Source organism: Lepidochelys kempii, chromosome 4 (assembly GCF_965140285.1).
Source record: "Lepidochelys kempii isolate rLepKem1 chromosome 4, rLepKem1.hap1, whole genome shotgun sequence".
NCBI lineage: Eukaryota > Metazoa > Chordata > Testudines > Cheloniidae > Lepidochelys > Lepidochelys kempii.
In genome coordinates, this window is record NC_136383.1 from 27,912,671 (window position 1) to 27,928,499 (window position 15,829).

The 15,829-nt window shown below is 39.7% G+C and overlaps 1 protein-coding gene across 1 annotated transcript in view; it reads left to right on the forward strand.

Annotated features, from left to right (window-relative positions):
* The window catches only part of BANK1 (B cell scaffold protein with ankyrin repeats 1), a 298,828-nt gene that overhangs the window by 180,149 nt on the left and 102,850 nt on the right, over nucleotides 1–15,829 (forward strand). The window lies entirely within an intron of this gene.

Consider the following 15,829-nt stretch of genomic DNA (forward strand, 5'->3'; position numbering starts at 1 on the left):
GAAGAACTGGAGCAAGGGGCACCAGGAAGCCTCAGTCCCAAGAGGGTCGGAGGCTTTTGATCTCTCCTAGGGAAGCAGAGACTCAGGAGGAGAATGGGGTCTGGGGCTCCCAGAACTGCCTGTCCCTTGGTGGGGTTGGTGCACTTCAGCCAACTGCCTCTCTGAGTAAGAGATTGGGGCTGGATGTGTGATGGGGAGATCTCAGGGCTGGATACGGGGCAATGTGAGGGGAAGGCAGCAGATGGAGAGACTAGGTGTATAGCTGGGAATAGGGGACAAGAGAGCTCTCTGGGCCCCCTCCTTAGGAAAATTCTGATTGTGTCTCTGCTCCATGACACAGCACTGGCTCCAGGAAATAAAGTAGAGTGGCTTACCAGCTCCCCTGTGTGTTACACCTTTTCTATATTGGCCAACATGTAAGTTAATTCTTTTTATTATTTGTATTATAGTACCATTTACAGGCCAGGGCCCCATTGTTCAAGACATTGTACAAATAAAAGAAAGACAGTCTCTTCTCCAGAGAGCTTACAAACTACATGCAAGACGATATATAACAGGTGGATAAAGAAAACAAAAGGCGGGAGCTCAAGGAAACAATTAATAGCTGTGAGAAACATAGTGACATCAGATTTTAAGATTTCCTTGCTGAAATTTGCGTATAAATCAATAACACAGTGTCACTTTATATTAGATGCCTACCCCTCCACTAGCACTCTTCGGTGACTTGATTTTTTTTTACTGAAGGTGTTTAAAGTTCCCCAGTTTTCTTCCATTCTTTGTACTTTGGTTTACTGTATGCAATTTGCTGAAAAGCCAATAATGAAAAATGAGAAAATAACCATTAAAAAGAAAAGGAGTACTTGTGGCACCTTAGAGACTAACCAATTTATTTGAGCATAAGCTTTTGTGAGCAACAGCTCACTTCATCTGATGCATTCAGTGGAAAATACTTGTGGCACCTTAGAGATTAACAAATTTATTTGAGCATAAGCTTTCATGAGCTACAGCTCACTTCACCTGATGCATTCAGTGAAATATTTTCCACTGAATGCATCAGATGAAGTGAGCTGTAGCTCATGAAAGCTTATGCTCAAATAAATTTGTTAATCTCTAAGGTGCCACAAGTACTCCTTTTCTTTTTGCGGATACAGACTAACACGGCTGCGACTCTGAAAAATAACCATTGTGAAGATCAGACTGCAATGTTCCAAAGGTGGTAAATTTATATACCCACAATAGCAATTGGTTGGTTGGACTTTATAGAGAAACAAGGCTCATAAAAAGTTGTGACAAATAGGCCAATTTTTATCTATGTGAAGAACTGGGAACACAGAACACAGGAAACATAAATTAAATGTAATGATCCAGATATCATCCATATCTTGTCTCAAAAAGCTTATTTAAAACCAAAGTAATTTAGAGATGCTAATCTAAGTGGATCCAGTCATCATAGGCTAGACTGTGAAGTAGCCCAACATGACCAAATAACTAAGCTTAGCTAAGTTTATTAATTAAAGACAAAGCAGTGCAACACAGAAAGAAATGAGTTAATACTTTACCTGTTCTGTACGGAAGCTTGTTTTTTGCAGAGTGTAGTTCCTTACCTAGAAGATGTGCTTTGAAATACACATCCAAGTCTATCTATATTTATATTATAGTTGTTTATGAGCTAAAAGCACTTTGTACATCATCCAAGACTAAAATTTACTAATTTGCTTTTTACCATTTTTTGGTACCATGTTGTACCTTTCCTTATTTCTGTTTTAGATACTACATTTCAGACCAATTACTTGTGAAAGTACCTCCCAATTTGAACCACAACAAAGAATATATGTATCTTGTCTTTGACAGGTTTTGTATTTTCCAGTGCCAAAGCTGACTTCAGCTTTGTAGGGTATTACTGGATATATATCTTGTGTTCCTGAGAGCATTCTGTACCAAAAAATTAAAATTCTGTGACCAAAAAAAAAAAAAAATCTGTGCACATTTTAAAATTCTGCAAATTTTATTCGTAAAATAAATGTGGAGACTCCAGCATGGCTTTGGAGAACACAGGCCACTGGCTGCACAGAGCTGGGAGATCACTGTGCAGCTCCACCGCCCCACATCTCCCCAGGACACAGATTCAGTGGTGAGACTGCACCCAACCCTGCCTCAGCACAAGGACCTGGCCTGCCCCAGAAACACCCCAGGGCCCTGATCCTCCATGCCATGTGCATCAGGTGTGGGCAGGCAGGCTCAGCAAGGCAGAATCCAAATGTGGAGGGGCTTAGGGTGGGGGGATCCAAGTGTGTGGTCCTCTGTGGGTCAATCTGGGTGTGGGCGACTCAGTGGAGAATCTGAGTGTGAGGGGATCTGGATGCACGGGGGCTTGTTGGGGTTTCTGGGTGCAATGGTAATGGGACTCTGCAGGGGAGTCCAGGAGAAGGTGGTTGGGGCTCAGTGGGGCTAGGGGGCCTGGGTGTTGGAGGATAGAGCTCATCAGGGACGCCTGGATTTGTGGGGCTCAGTGGGGTGAGGATCCAGGCGCAGCTAGTTGAGGCTCAGTAGGGTGGGGATGTGGGTGGCTCGTTGTGGTGGTCCGGGTGCAGTGGGAGTGGGACTCCTCAGGGGGGTTCTGGCTGCAGGGGAGGGGTGATGCTCAGTGGGAGGGTCTGGGTAAGAGGGGTTCTGGATGCACGGGGTTGGGCAGATGGGGGAGCAACTCCCTCTACGGCGATCCCTCCCCCTGCAGCTAAGGAGCAATAGGTGCAGGAAGAGCGGTGTGGGGGAGTTTGCAGAGCTTCCTACAGCCAGGGGAGAACCAGCCTGGGGGTGGGTCTGACCCAGCCCCAGATGCCATGCCGGGGAAAAGGAAGTCCCGTCCTCCCCATCCCAGCCGGGACTAGCAGCTGAGCCTGACGCAGGGTAGGAGTCACCAGCCGGGTCTTCCTCAATCCCACCCCTTGCCCCACAGTTATTTACCTCTCTGCTGGCTTCCCTGGGCACCCACAACATACTGCTGGGGAGGGTCACATGACCACTCGTGTGGTTTCCCTTTGCTTCCCCATCAGAAAGTCATTTTTCTGCAAGGAAGCAAAGAAATCTGTGGGGGACATAAATTCTGTGCATGTGCAGTGATGCAGAATTCCCCCAGGAGTAATCTTGACATGAGTAAAGAGAAGTGAACAGTACCGTGGGAAAGATGTAATATCATTTGTTTAACATAATAGCCCACATACTGGGTATAATACAACATTAATACAGCGTGCACTATGCCTAACATACATGTATTGGCTAACAAACCCCGGCTTGGCACCACAAAAATTATTATATCAGGGTGACACCTTTTCTAAACGGATATATGGAGCAAAGGTAAGAGCATTTATATAAAATGTATACTGGTTTAGCTTATTATGCAAGCGGCAGTAGGTAATTAGAATAATTAAATTAATATTTGTTGTAATGCAAACAAAGCTTTGTAAGATGGGAAACTGAGGCATGAGTTCACCCAATTTAGGCTTAATCAGTTTTTCACCTTTATTTATACATTTTTAGAATTGCTGACAGTTATAGTTTCTGATCATATATGTATGACAGACAATAAGACGGATAAGACAGAAAAGGTAGGGGTCTACATTACATCAGTCTCTGGAGTTCTCCAACTTGGGCCCTTGTTCACTTAGTTTTTTATATATTAATTTGTCCTTCTGCATCATCTGATATCCAGTTATGTGTTTACCCAAACATTAATAATTTGTTTTTTTCACTCTCCATTCTGTTACTGTCAGTCATTAATATTATATTAACACAACTCAATTATCCTTTTACCATTCAACATACGTTATCATTTACTGTTAATATTAAATTTACAAAATGTAGCCTACATTTTTACCATTCAGCAATTTTCCATCTTTTAGTATCATAATTCAGTATGCATGTATCATCCTAAATTACTTATGAACATAACCTTTATTTTTCTTAGAGTAGGAGTGTTATGGGGAACAACATTCCCTAATGTCAGCATAACCTTATCTTTTCCACACATGGGTTTTCAGTGGACTTTTTGCTCAAAATTTAACATCCATGCTTATAAATCATTAGAAAGCCTTGTCAGCAGTTTCACCTGTTACATTTTGAAGTGCTTATTCATTTGCCAGTTATCAAGTGCTTAGATGTATAATTGTTCCCCAACCACTTTAAATGCCACTTTTATTTAAGTACCATAAATTATTATTTTCAAATTACCATTATAGATAAGGTTATTTAGGGCTTCTTTTACTTTATGCATGTAATTGCTAATTTGAATTGTTAGAGTGTTTTTTGATTTAGTAATATTTTTAGATTTAAGGTTAGTGGATCAATATGTACATTAAAAACTGGTATGTATTTTCAACTTCCTCCTGATGCTGGGGTTCAATTTGAATTATGGCTTTATTTTGAAAAACTGGAATATGTATTATAATAGTACATGAAGAGTCAAACAGAAATTTGGAGTAGTGACATAACATGTCAGATCTTTATACATAATTTTTTTAATAGTTACTACACAGTACTCTCTATTCATATTATAGGCTACCATTACTGCTGTGAATTGCCAGTTGGTGAGCTTTACTGGGCAGGAGACAGGAGTGACTAACTTTCTGTTTTGTTATACTGGTCCAGGGCTGTGTGGCCACACTCAGGAGTTGTGATGTGAAAAACATTACATCTACACACATACTGATATTCCTTAACGGAACAACAGGCCATGTCTGATGCCTTCCAAGTTCACATTGCTGTTTGATATAACAGTAGCTGTGGGTGTAGGTGGCCTTAGTGGCCCCTAGCAGCTGGTGCTGCTGGCCCCTGGCACATCCCCCCTCAGCAGTGCCCCCCTGGCACCCTCCTCCTGAGCAGCACAAAACCCTCACCCCCAGCTAAGATTTAGTCAGGGGTATATAGTAAAGGTCACAGGCAGTGAATTTTTGTTTATTGCCTAAGACCTGGCTATGACTTCTGCTAAAAATACCCATGACTATAAATCGTAGCCTTAATTATGTGTTTAGAAACAGGTTCCGCTGCCTGTGCTCAAAATAGTTAATGTGCCTTTTCATATTTTTTCAGATCTGCCCTGTTCCAAATGGACATCCCAGATCCAAATAGTCCCAGAATAATTAATCTAAACTTTGGCGTCGCCTAGTTTTGAAAAATACCGGACTGCAGAATAGATTTTGCCCAGCTATTCGATGCTGTGCATATTTTTGAGATGATGCTATTTTATTAATTAACAAAGAAATATACAGTGATTCATTTGCTTTTACAGTAACTAAATTTAGCCATATTCCAATGAAAGATTTAAAAGATGTATAAGCATAAAATGTACATTATTAAGCAAAGTTACAAGTATGGATATAGCATGTAAACCACTAGGTAGGGCCCAGTTTTATCTTGGGCCATCGTAACATTTCTGTAGGTGATTGCATACTGAATAGTGCACATAGGATAGGTTGAAATGCAGTTGACCAGTCTGTTATTTGTAGGTTTATATCAATGTGGTATGCATTACACCTAACATATATGTATTGGCTAACAGCACATTATAGCTTCGGCATGAAAGGGGCAGATCCTTGGCTCCATCTCAGTGTGTAAGCCGGTGGAGCTGAGCTGATATTAGGGGAAAGTAAGCTTCACTTGGTAAAGTGCTACAATAAAATACACTGCTTACCCTCAGAGAGAATCACAATTTCTTACCAGGAGATCTCCTGGGACTGTGCAGCTGTGTAATACCTTTTACACACTGCTGAGCCTAAAAGCTCCATCCAGCCCTGTATTTGTTTAGATATATAGCTGCAATAACAAAATGTGCATGAGAATTATTAATCCTTTACAGACAGTGCCAGAAGCTATGGGGTACATTTGGCTTCAGTTACTCTGGATTTATGCTGGGGTTAACTTCACTGAAATCAAAGGAGTTACTCCGGATTTATGCCAATGTTACTGTTGCAGAATTTGCCTGTATGGCTTGACCTCATAAAGATAGCTGGTTCGATCCCCAAAATGGAAAGGAAGTGTAGACATCAGAAGAGAAGAACAGAATTAGGTCTGTTGTATTAATTTTGATGGACTACATGGGCTCAAAGAGTCAAAGGTGTTAACATGAACCCATCACTGTCCAGCATTTATCAAGGTTTGTATACAGAGACCTTAGCCTGCTTAGTATCACAGCAAACACATTTTTATTAGAGAGAGAGAAGAAAAACAGAGCATTTGAAATATAGTAGTATTACAACATTTTTGTTCCTTTTTTTTAACTGAAGAGTTTTTAGAACTATGCCCCCCTTTTTTGACAGTCTCTTAGATCAGAGGTTCTTAAACTGGGGGGACGCCCCCCTGGGGGTGGCACGGAATGTATTTTGGGGGGCATGAGAAGCTTTAGGGGAAAAAAATTTACTGTGCATGTTTTACTCCAGCAATGAATAACTAGCTCCAGACAAATCAGGTCCTCAGATGGCACTAGGCATCTGACTGTAGGTGGTGTTGTGCATTTTGATGGATTTCTGTTAAGCTTTCATAGCATTATACAGAGTTGTTGCCATCTGTATGTTAATCCGTTTGCTATGATGCGATCTGCACATTTAATTTTAAGCATCAACTACAATTGCAATTTTGCTTTTGCTGTTATTACAATGGATCGTTGGCTCTGTTTGAATCAATGCCTTACTGTTTTTAATATTTAGTGAGAGTTGCATGCTGGGGTTTTTTTAATCAGTATATGTGCTTGTGTGGTGGGAGTAGATGGTAGTAACTGTCTTTTTGGAGAAAAGAGAAAAAGTTAGTGGAGATGGGCAAGAACTGTTGTTGCTGTTATTGTTAAAATCTGATTCCACCCCTGAAGACAAAACAAGGCCCACACAATGAAGAGGGGAGAGAGGAGAGAACAACAAAAATAGAAAATGCAGCTTCTGTCTCTAATGTTGACTCCCATGCAACCTCACAGCTGGAAAAACAAGGGAACAGCACACAGCCTTATTAGCCACTCTGAGACCAGGGAAACTTGTACCATCATAGGGCTGCTGGGGCATTACTTTTAACTGCCTTTCTGCTTACAGCAGCATTGCAAAATATACCCTCTTGGCTGGCTAAGCTAGACTCTTAACAGAAGTCAAAAGACAGGGATAGGAAAGAGAAGCAATAAAGTGGGGAAGGAAAATAACACGCGGAGGGGCTGGGAGACAGTCTCAGATCCCAGGTCGGAGTTGAGATTTAGTGAGAGCTAGTGGAGGTGGCAGTGTCATTTGAGCCCCCCTCTTTGGCCTGATCTCGTCAGGACATCTCTCAGGATCAGGACAAGAAGGGACAAAAGTGTCACACAGTCAGAAATTGTTGCATTCTCCTTCTTCTGTCCATATTTTCCCCCAAAGTCTTTTTTGATTTTTAAAAAACCTCAAAGGGGGTAATGGATGGAATAACCCATCCCCTCACTATTTTGTTTACCAATGAAGTTTAATTTTCTACACTACAATTTTGGTCCATTAATTTTCAGTCCCACGCTTTTCTTGTTTACCAGGCATAATTTTTAACACCGTCCTTGAATTATATTAGTAGGCCTTTTTGTTTGGACTAAATCAGTTTATTTTGTCTTTGTTTTGCATCTTTTCCCATTAACATTTATTGTTGTAGGTTATTGTGATACTTTATAAACTTTTTTTTTTTTTTTTTTTTTTTTACAGTTTAGCTTACAATTAGGATAAATTTGTAGGCCCAATTACCACAACAGGCCTAATGTATAATGTCACATTTTGGCCATAAAAACAATCTTCCTTGAATCAGTCAGCCACAGATAAACGCTGTTTGGAAAATTCCATAAAGTAGCACTGCAATCTTACATACTTAAGTCTTCTTCCTATTTAATTCAAGAGATGGCTACTTAAACTTATTTACTGGATCAATTTGCTTCCGATGCTAAGATCTTGCATGGCTTTTCTTCTTTGAGTATATACCAGAGTAAAGGCTTAAAGCAAGACAAATGCTAATGTCAGAGATAGTCAATTCTTGCTTTAAAAAAGCAAAGGGTTTGCTACTGCAACGCTATTTCTCCTTCAAAAGATATGGTTATATATTACCATTATTGTTTTAACTTAATTATATTACTCTGTTTCTTCTTGTTGTCTGTTATTTCTGGTAGTTATGTCCGATTCCTAGATGAGTCTAGCCTATTTTAGCTTGAATCCTTGTTATTCTTGATCCTGTTCTGCTACTTGTTCTATTGTTTCTGCTAATTTATCATGATATTTATCTTCTGACATTAGGAAAGTCCTGTTACATTTTAAGCCCACATCTGCCATTACATATACTACTCTTGCTATACCTGTATAAAAATACTCCTTCCTTAAGAGTATTAGATATATATAAGTCAGCAACAGCCTGAAAGAGAATTATTATGATCAGTTCTGTCCTAAAGAAAATGACTACAGAAGACTTGTGTTATCAGCTGGTGATATAAGCACTGTGCTTTTCCATTATTTCTTCAGAACGCCATTTTGGGTCTTGTGTGAAGGTCAGGATTTGCATTTAAATGGGGGAAAGCATGAAACACAAGATCCTGTAGGTGCCATATTTGTAATTTAACAAGAAAGCATTGTTCACAATATAGAGTGTTTTATTCAAAGAGCTACTAATAACAGGTATGTGCTTTCCATTATCACCAACTAGACATGCACACAGGTACCTTCTGATGCTTTACATTTTCCTCCATATAGTTTGCTTTAGCAAAAATGAATTAAAATGGTAGAGATTATTTACTGGATTTATATTACAATCCCAAGAAATCATGACAGAATACCAGCTTTGATTTCAGAGAACAGAGCAGGTATAGAGCTGACTTGAATTTTTCTTGGGAATTGGTGAGGGTGAAGTGATATAACATTCCCTTACAGTTATCTGGCTCAGCCTCAACAATGAAGTAGCAGATTTGAACTCCTATTCCTTCTCACAGTATTTCCTGATTTCTGCTTCCCCCGGTTTCAATCACCATCCTCCCTATTCCCAGATTTACTTTACTATAGTCCACAAAGATTAATCTTTTTCAGGGAAATTTGAAAGTAGATCCCCTTTTCCTCCAACCCCAAGCCTGTGTTTGTATGTGGCTTCAAAAAGAAAGTACTTCTTCCCTTTCCACGATTCCGGGCAGATCTGAGACAGCATAGTTTAGAGGAATGGAATGTCTGACTCCATGCCATGTTTGTTCCTTCAGAGTATACTGTCTTAGCTCTATCCTGAGTTGGATCATGTTGAACTATAATATACAGGGGATTCCTTTCCACACCACCCACTATACCAGGCACAGAAAATGTGGAAATGTGAAAATACATGGGATGCCTTTATGCTGGGAAGATACTCCCATGGATATCTATGTCAATTTTAGGGCCACTTTGTACTCATTGTGCAGTGCAAAGCAGCCTTAGTGCTTGGCAGAACCTAGGCAACCATTTTATCGACAAAGAACTGCATATTTCATCATGCACGAGTTGAAGGTTGCTGTTTCCTTGATACTTGTGAACTAATATCAGCAAAAGATGACATTGTTACTACCCCCTCTGAGACTTGTATGGGTCCTCTTCCCCCAGTCCACCGAAGCAACAATTCTGGCAACTGGGAATAGGAGTTTGATTGAACTAGGTATCTGAAGTGCAGTAGCTGAGTAAGAGAAAACTTGGAGACCAAACAGAAGAAGATAGGGATTGTGGTGCACATAGCTATGAAACAGTGAGGCCTTTGTTTTCTTTAAGTTTCTAAAAACTCTGCCTATGGGCACACTCAGCAACCATCTTGTTCTGAGAGTTGTTGCAGCCTAGACGAAACACAAACTGTGATCTCTCATGGAGACATTATCTTTGTCCTTTCTTTTTGTTGTTCTCCTTGCTATAAAATAAGTAGGACTGAAAATATATGGTTGCTCCTTGGAACAGAAAACATAACAGATTTGACTGAAAAACACTAATATAATGAAATAGCTAAAAACAAACAAAAAGCTTCATTAAATCTGGCGTGGGGACTTCTCCATGTTACTCAGCCACAGGGAGACACAATATTGTGCATTAGATTGTGAAAATGGCTAAAACAGTTCACTGAATAGCATCAGTGATTTTAAAACTTACTTAAAAGCTTCTTTAATAATAAAATCTAGAGTCAAGAGGTAAATGTATGCGTTGGTATTCATAGTTTAACATGAGACTGAAACTCAGGGGGCAAGTCTTCAGCTGGTTCATAGTTCCACTGACCTCATTACAATGTACACCAGCTAACTATCTGCCCCACAGAATCTCATAAAGGGAAGGATTACATGTTCAAGCACAGCATTCAACATTTTAAGCTATAATTATTGTTTGAGAGATCTATTGATCTTGAATTTTTATACTGCCACTCATCATTATAGTATCTGAACACCTTCCACTAAAATCAATAGCAAAATACCTAGTGGAGGTTTTGTTTGTTTTGTTTTTGTTTTTTGTTTGGTTTAGATTGTATTAATTTTTTTAAGTGATTTGTTTTAAGGTAATTTTTTTGGCTGGTTGGTTAGATGTTTTTTGTGGTGAAGGGGGTGCATGCAACTACCAGCATAAGATTCTATAGTGAAAGAATCAAACAAGGAAGCAAAAACGTGTGGAAAGTGCATAGTAAAACCCGTAATCAAACACAAAATTGTACACTACAATTGAGAAATACTGAAACAATGTTCTGTGCATGCTGCTTAAAACCCAGCCACCCTACACTTCAAACTCCTGCCCTTTCCATGTCATATTTTAATTTACTTTATATGACTTTTGTGTATCTCTAGCCGTAGTAATCTCTTACTTGAGGCCTGATTGTGATTCCCTTACTTACGATGAGTAGTACCTCATTCCACAAGTAGTCCCATTGGAAATAAATAGGGTTACTACTGGAGTAAGCTACCACTCAATGTGAATAAGTTTATCACAACCTGTCCTCATGGTAAATATCTGCTTCACTTACTGTTCAGCTAGAATTCTGACATTACTTGCTAGATTCATAGGTTTTATTTACTTTTTCAGTTCTTCAAATTGTATTTTATTATTTTAGTTCCTCAAATTATGTTATTTCTTCATAACTCTTCTGTACAACCCAGCACTATAAAATATGTCTTCCCAAACTCTAGGGGTAAAATCCTGGTCCTATTGAATTCAATGGAAATTTTCCCACTGACTTCAGTGGGGTCAGGATTTCACCCTAGATCTCAGTGCATCTGCCAAGATCAATTTATATCTTTGTTTCACAGTATCTATTGTGTGCAGATACTAGAAGATGATATCTGACTCAGCTGGAAAAGAATGGAAATATTAGTGAGTAATATATGAATAAGTCTCTGCTGACTAGCATTTCTGCAGCTGCTCCTTTAGGTAAACTGGCAGAATACTGGTGATCAAAATTTTGTTCTTATCAGCCATGTTTGGCAAAGGTCAGTGAATAGAGAAATACTAAAAGTAAATACAGCGCTTCTTTGTTCTGTATTTATGCAATTCATTGCCAGAGGAAGCCATTGAGAAACATACTGTGGGTGAATTTTAGAAGTAGTCGATAATTTCACAACCACTAACAACCTCTACAGTAAGGCAGGCTAAGACAATGATATAGTGCTAATCAGATCTGATGTTTTAGGATGATAATTGCTTGCTTGTAATAGTCAGGAAGAAAACTTTTCCACTTTGTTGGCCTGATTCTCTGCTCACTTACGCTTGATTAAACCGGAAGTAAGTCCATTGAAGTCAGTGGAGTTATGCTGGTGACAACCACTGTGAGAAAAGAATGAAGATCTGCATCAACAAATTTTGAAAAAAGGAGGTTTGGTCTGAAGAAATAACGGAGTAGTCATTGTAAAGTCAAAGTCTGGTGGATATACATTTTGCTGGAAAAGACAGAGCAAGTTACTGCGTAAAACTGATAGAAAAAAATGCTATTCTGAGCAGCATTAAAGGGTTGTAGATTGCTGTCGCAAAATCCAGTTGGCACAGTTAGAAAATTTCATTTTTAAACGATTATTTTCTGCAATATTCCTAACAATATTGTACCAGTAGAAATAAATTCATAGATTCTAATGCCAGAAGGGAACATCGTGATCATCTAGTTCAGTGGTTCCCAAACTTGTTCTGCCGTTTGTGCAGGGAAAGCCCCTGGTGGGCCGCCCAGTTTGTTTACCTGCCACGTCCGCAGGTTCGGCCGATCGTGGCTCCTTTCACTGCTCCAGGCCAATGGAAGCTGCTGGAAGCGGTGGCCAGTACGTCCTTCAGCCTGCACTGCTTCCAGCAGCTCCCATTGGCCTGGAGCAGCAAACCGCAGCCACTGGGAGCCACGATCGGCCGAACCTGTGGACGCGGCAGGTAAACAAACTGGCTGGCCGCCAGGGGCTTTCCCTGCACAAGCGGCAGAACAAGTTTGGGAATCGCTGATCTAGTCTGACCTCCTGTAGAACAAAGGCCATAGAACTTCCCCAAAATAATTCCTAGAGCATATCTTTTAGAAAAACATCCAATCACTAATTGTCAGTGATGGAGAGTCCACTATGACCATTGGTAAATTGTTCCAATGATTAATTACTCTCACTGTTAAAAATGTATGAATCATAGAATATCAGGGTTGGAAGGGACCTCAGGAGGTCATCTAGTCCAACTCCCTGCTCAAAGCAGGACCAATCCCCAACTAAATCATCCCAGCCAGGGCTTTGTCAAGCCTGACCTTAAAAACGTCTAAGGAAGGTGATTCCACCACCTTCCTAGGTAACATATTCCAGTATTTCACCACCCTCCTAGTGAAAAAATTTTTCCTAATATCCAACCTAAACCTCCCCCACTGCAACTTGAGACCATTACTCCTCATTCTGTCATCAGCTACCACAGAGAACAGTCTAGATCTAAAGCCTAAACAGAGCTAAAATAACCTCTCTACTCCTTCTCAAGATTCCCTGTTTATGCACCCCAGGATTTCATTAGCTCTTTTGGCCAGAGTGTCACACTGAAAGCTCATATTCAGCTGATTATCAACCATGACTGCCAATTTTTTTTCAGAATCATTGCTTCCCAGGATAGAGTCCCCCATTCTGTAAGTATGGCCTACATCCTTCATTCCTACGTATATACATTTACATTTAGCCATATTAAAATGTATATTGTTTGTTTGCACCTAGTTTACCAAGCAATCCAGATCACTCTGAATCACTGACTTCATTATTAACCTCTCCTCCAAGTCTCTTCCCTTTGAGTTTGGCAACATCACTACAGCCAGCCCTCAGGAGTTCGGAGTATAATTTAGTTCATCCCCACTGTCTGCTACCCTCCTGAGCTGGGCTTCTCTCCTTTTGAACTCCTCCAAGCCATACATGTTTTGCAAGTGTGATGGGGTGGGACTTCCTGGGCCCAGATCAGTTTCTTAACCCCTTTCTTACTGGTAAGTCACAGAGTTCAGAAACTTTTTAAAATGATCATTATTAAACTTTATCTTTTTCTTGAAATTGAGAACATGATTTTTTTATTTGTAAATGGGACTTTTTTTGATTAATCCCATAAATCCCTGTCATAGTTTAAAAAACTTCAGTTACAAGTAGGTAACTTTTGGGAATTAGTCCACATTTCTTAATATTCCTTCATTATTCATTATTCATTTTGTGGATCTTAGAATATTTTGCAATTTAGTTATATTTTACTTTGAAAATGTTGGTTTTCATCTTTTCGCAGTAATCTAGCATTTTCTCTTGCTGTAGTATTTTTAGTGAATAACCTTCAATGTTGGTATTTTTGCTGGTGGTGTTTTTCTTTATCTCAACATTGCTTTATTTTGTAATGATTATTCTTTCCATTCTGATTTACACTCCACTTAGGGTGGAATTATCTAAGGGCCTGAGACTGCACCATTAAAGTCAATGGGAACTTTGCTGGCGAGTACAGGATCAGACCCTAAAAATGGTGCACAGCCGGGATAACTGTACTGTGCACTCAGTCACATGTGTGTTGGAGCTGAGGAACAAAATGTTCAGTGCCAGCCTGCAGGAATAGCTACTGCTGCACCCATATGCCTGTTTGTGAACCAGGGGATCAATGTACTTGGCAAACTCATTGGCCAGACATCTAGCCTATTCCCAGCAAGTTTTCATCTCCTCTGTTTAAGACCCAGTGCAAACAGGCCATTGTGGAGCTTTGCTTATATTCTGCCCTTGAATGTCACAAAGCCATCTCTCTGCATCTTACCTTCTTGTGCAAGGGAGCCATGCTAATACGCTTCTTTGTGAGCCTCTGCGTTTTCCCAGGAATTACTGTGGTGCTGCTGCTAATCCTCTGCTGTATATTTTGTTATTTACACTGTCTTCTTGGTTTGAAAAGAATAACAGTACAATCATTTTTGGACTGCAGAATTCCAGTATTTTTTATGTTTCTCATGATATATGGGGGGGGGGGTGGAAGGGGGGAAGGAAAGATTTGTGAGATAGCGAGGCTTTGGAGTTGAAGCAAAAAGGAACTAGTTCAGTAAGAATGGAAGAGCCAGCAGGATATGTCTAACGTACAAATATTTGCAGAAAGATATGATAGCTCTCTTTGGTACTGTAGAAATGCATTTATACTAATTAGTGAGTTTTAAGGCGAAAGTTCAAGTACCTTTTTTGAGTAATGAAAAGCAAATAAAGAATAAACAAATACCAAAGACTGCAGTAAAGATAGTTGATGCTTCAGAAAATAATTTTTTTTACCCTTATGTACACACTGCACAATTGATTATGGGCCAGGTTGTGATACACTCACTCAAATTAATTAGGATCTTACTTATTGAGTAGTTACATTCATTTTAATGAGACTGCTCAAGGAGTTACCCTTATTCATGCTCAGTAGAGCTTATCACACTTTATTCCTTATTTATAAAAGGAGGGGCTGTCTGTCTTCCTCTGAAGCACAAGGTGTTGTCCATTGCTGGAGGCAGAATGAATGTAGGACAATGATGGATCATGATCTAGATTAGTAAGGCTAACCCTATGTTCCTGTGTAGAGTGCAAAATAATTAACTTTTAGCTAGGGAGTGGCTTAAAGATATAATTTAATGGGTGAATATTACATTTGTGCACCCTTACCCTATAGCAGCTGGGTCACAGATTATATAAGAGTAATGCAGCCTGATCCAAAGTCTGTTGAAGTCAGTGGAAAGACTCCCATTAACATCAGTGGGCTTTGGATCAGGATCCAATAGCCATTCCTCTTCACTTCCAAAGGATGGTGCTTTAGGAGTTGAAGGTCCTGAGATATGTAGCATTTTGTATGGTACAGCTTTATGGTTGTGGTGTCAATTTGCATGCAGCCACAGATTTGCCTGGAGAGGCATAAAAATTTATAATATCAAAGACTATTAATTTACTAATTTGTCTGCTGAGTTGGAGTCTGTAAACTGCTCTTTTGCCCTCCACAGAGTACCGGGGTAATTTTCTGAATAGCAGGAAAAGCAAGAGAACACCTGGTATTTCTTCAGGTCTCCAGTTAGAGAGTCACTCCTTCTAAGATGACTCTGCTGTTAGAGTGTTAGTGATGTATGTATATGTTAATATCACCAACTCAGACATGTAATCATCCACTTTCTAGTTCCTCTGTCTACCTCCCTGATGCATTGGAGCTCCAGTGTAATTGCAGTCATACCAGAAATAAAGACACTTGCTGTTTCTCCCTAGCACTGTCCTATGCCTTTCTGTACCTTACTATTTTGTCGGCAAAGTACCAGCCTTTAGAGATGTGGAAAAATTAATAAAAAATGCAAAGCAACAGAATTCAAATTTTTCCCGCATTTCATCACAAACCAAAAATGAATCTAGTTTTATGGAAAA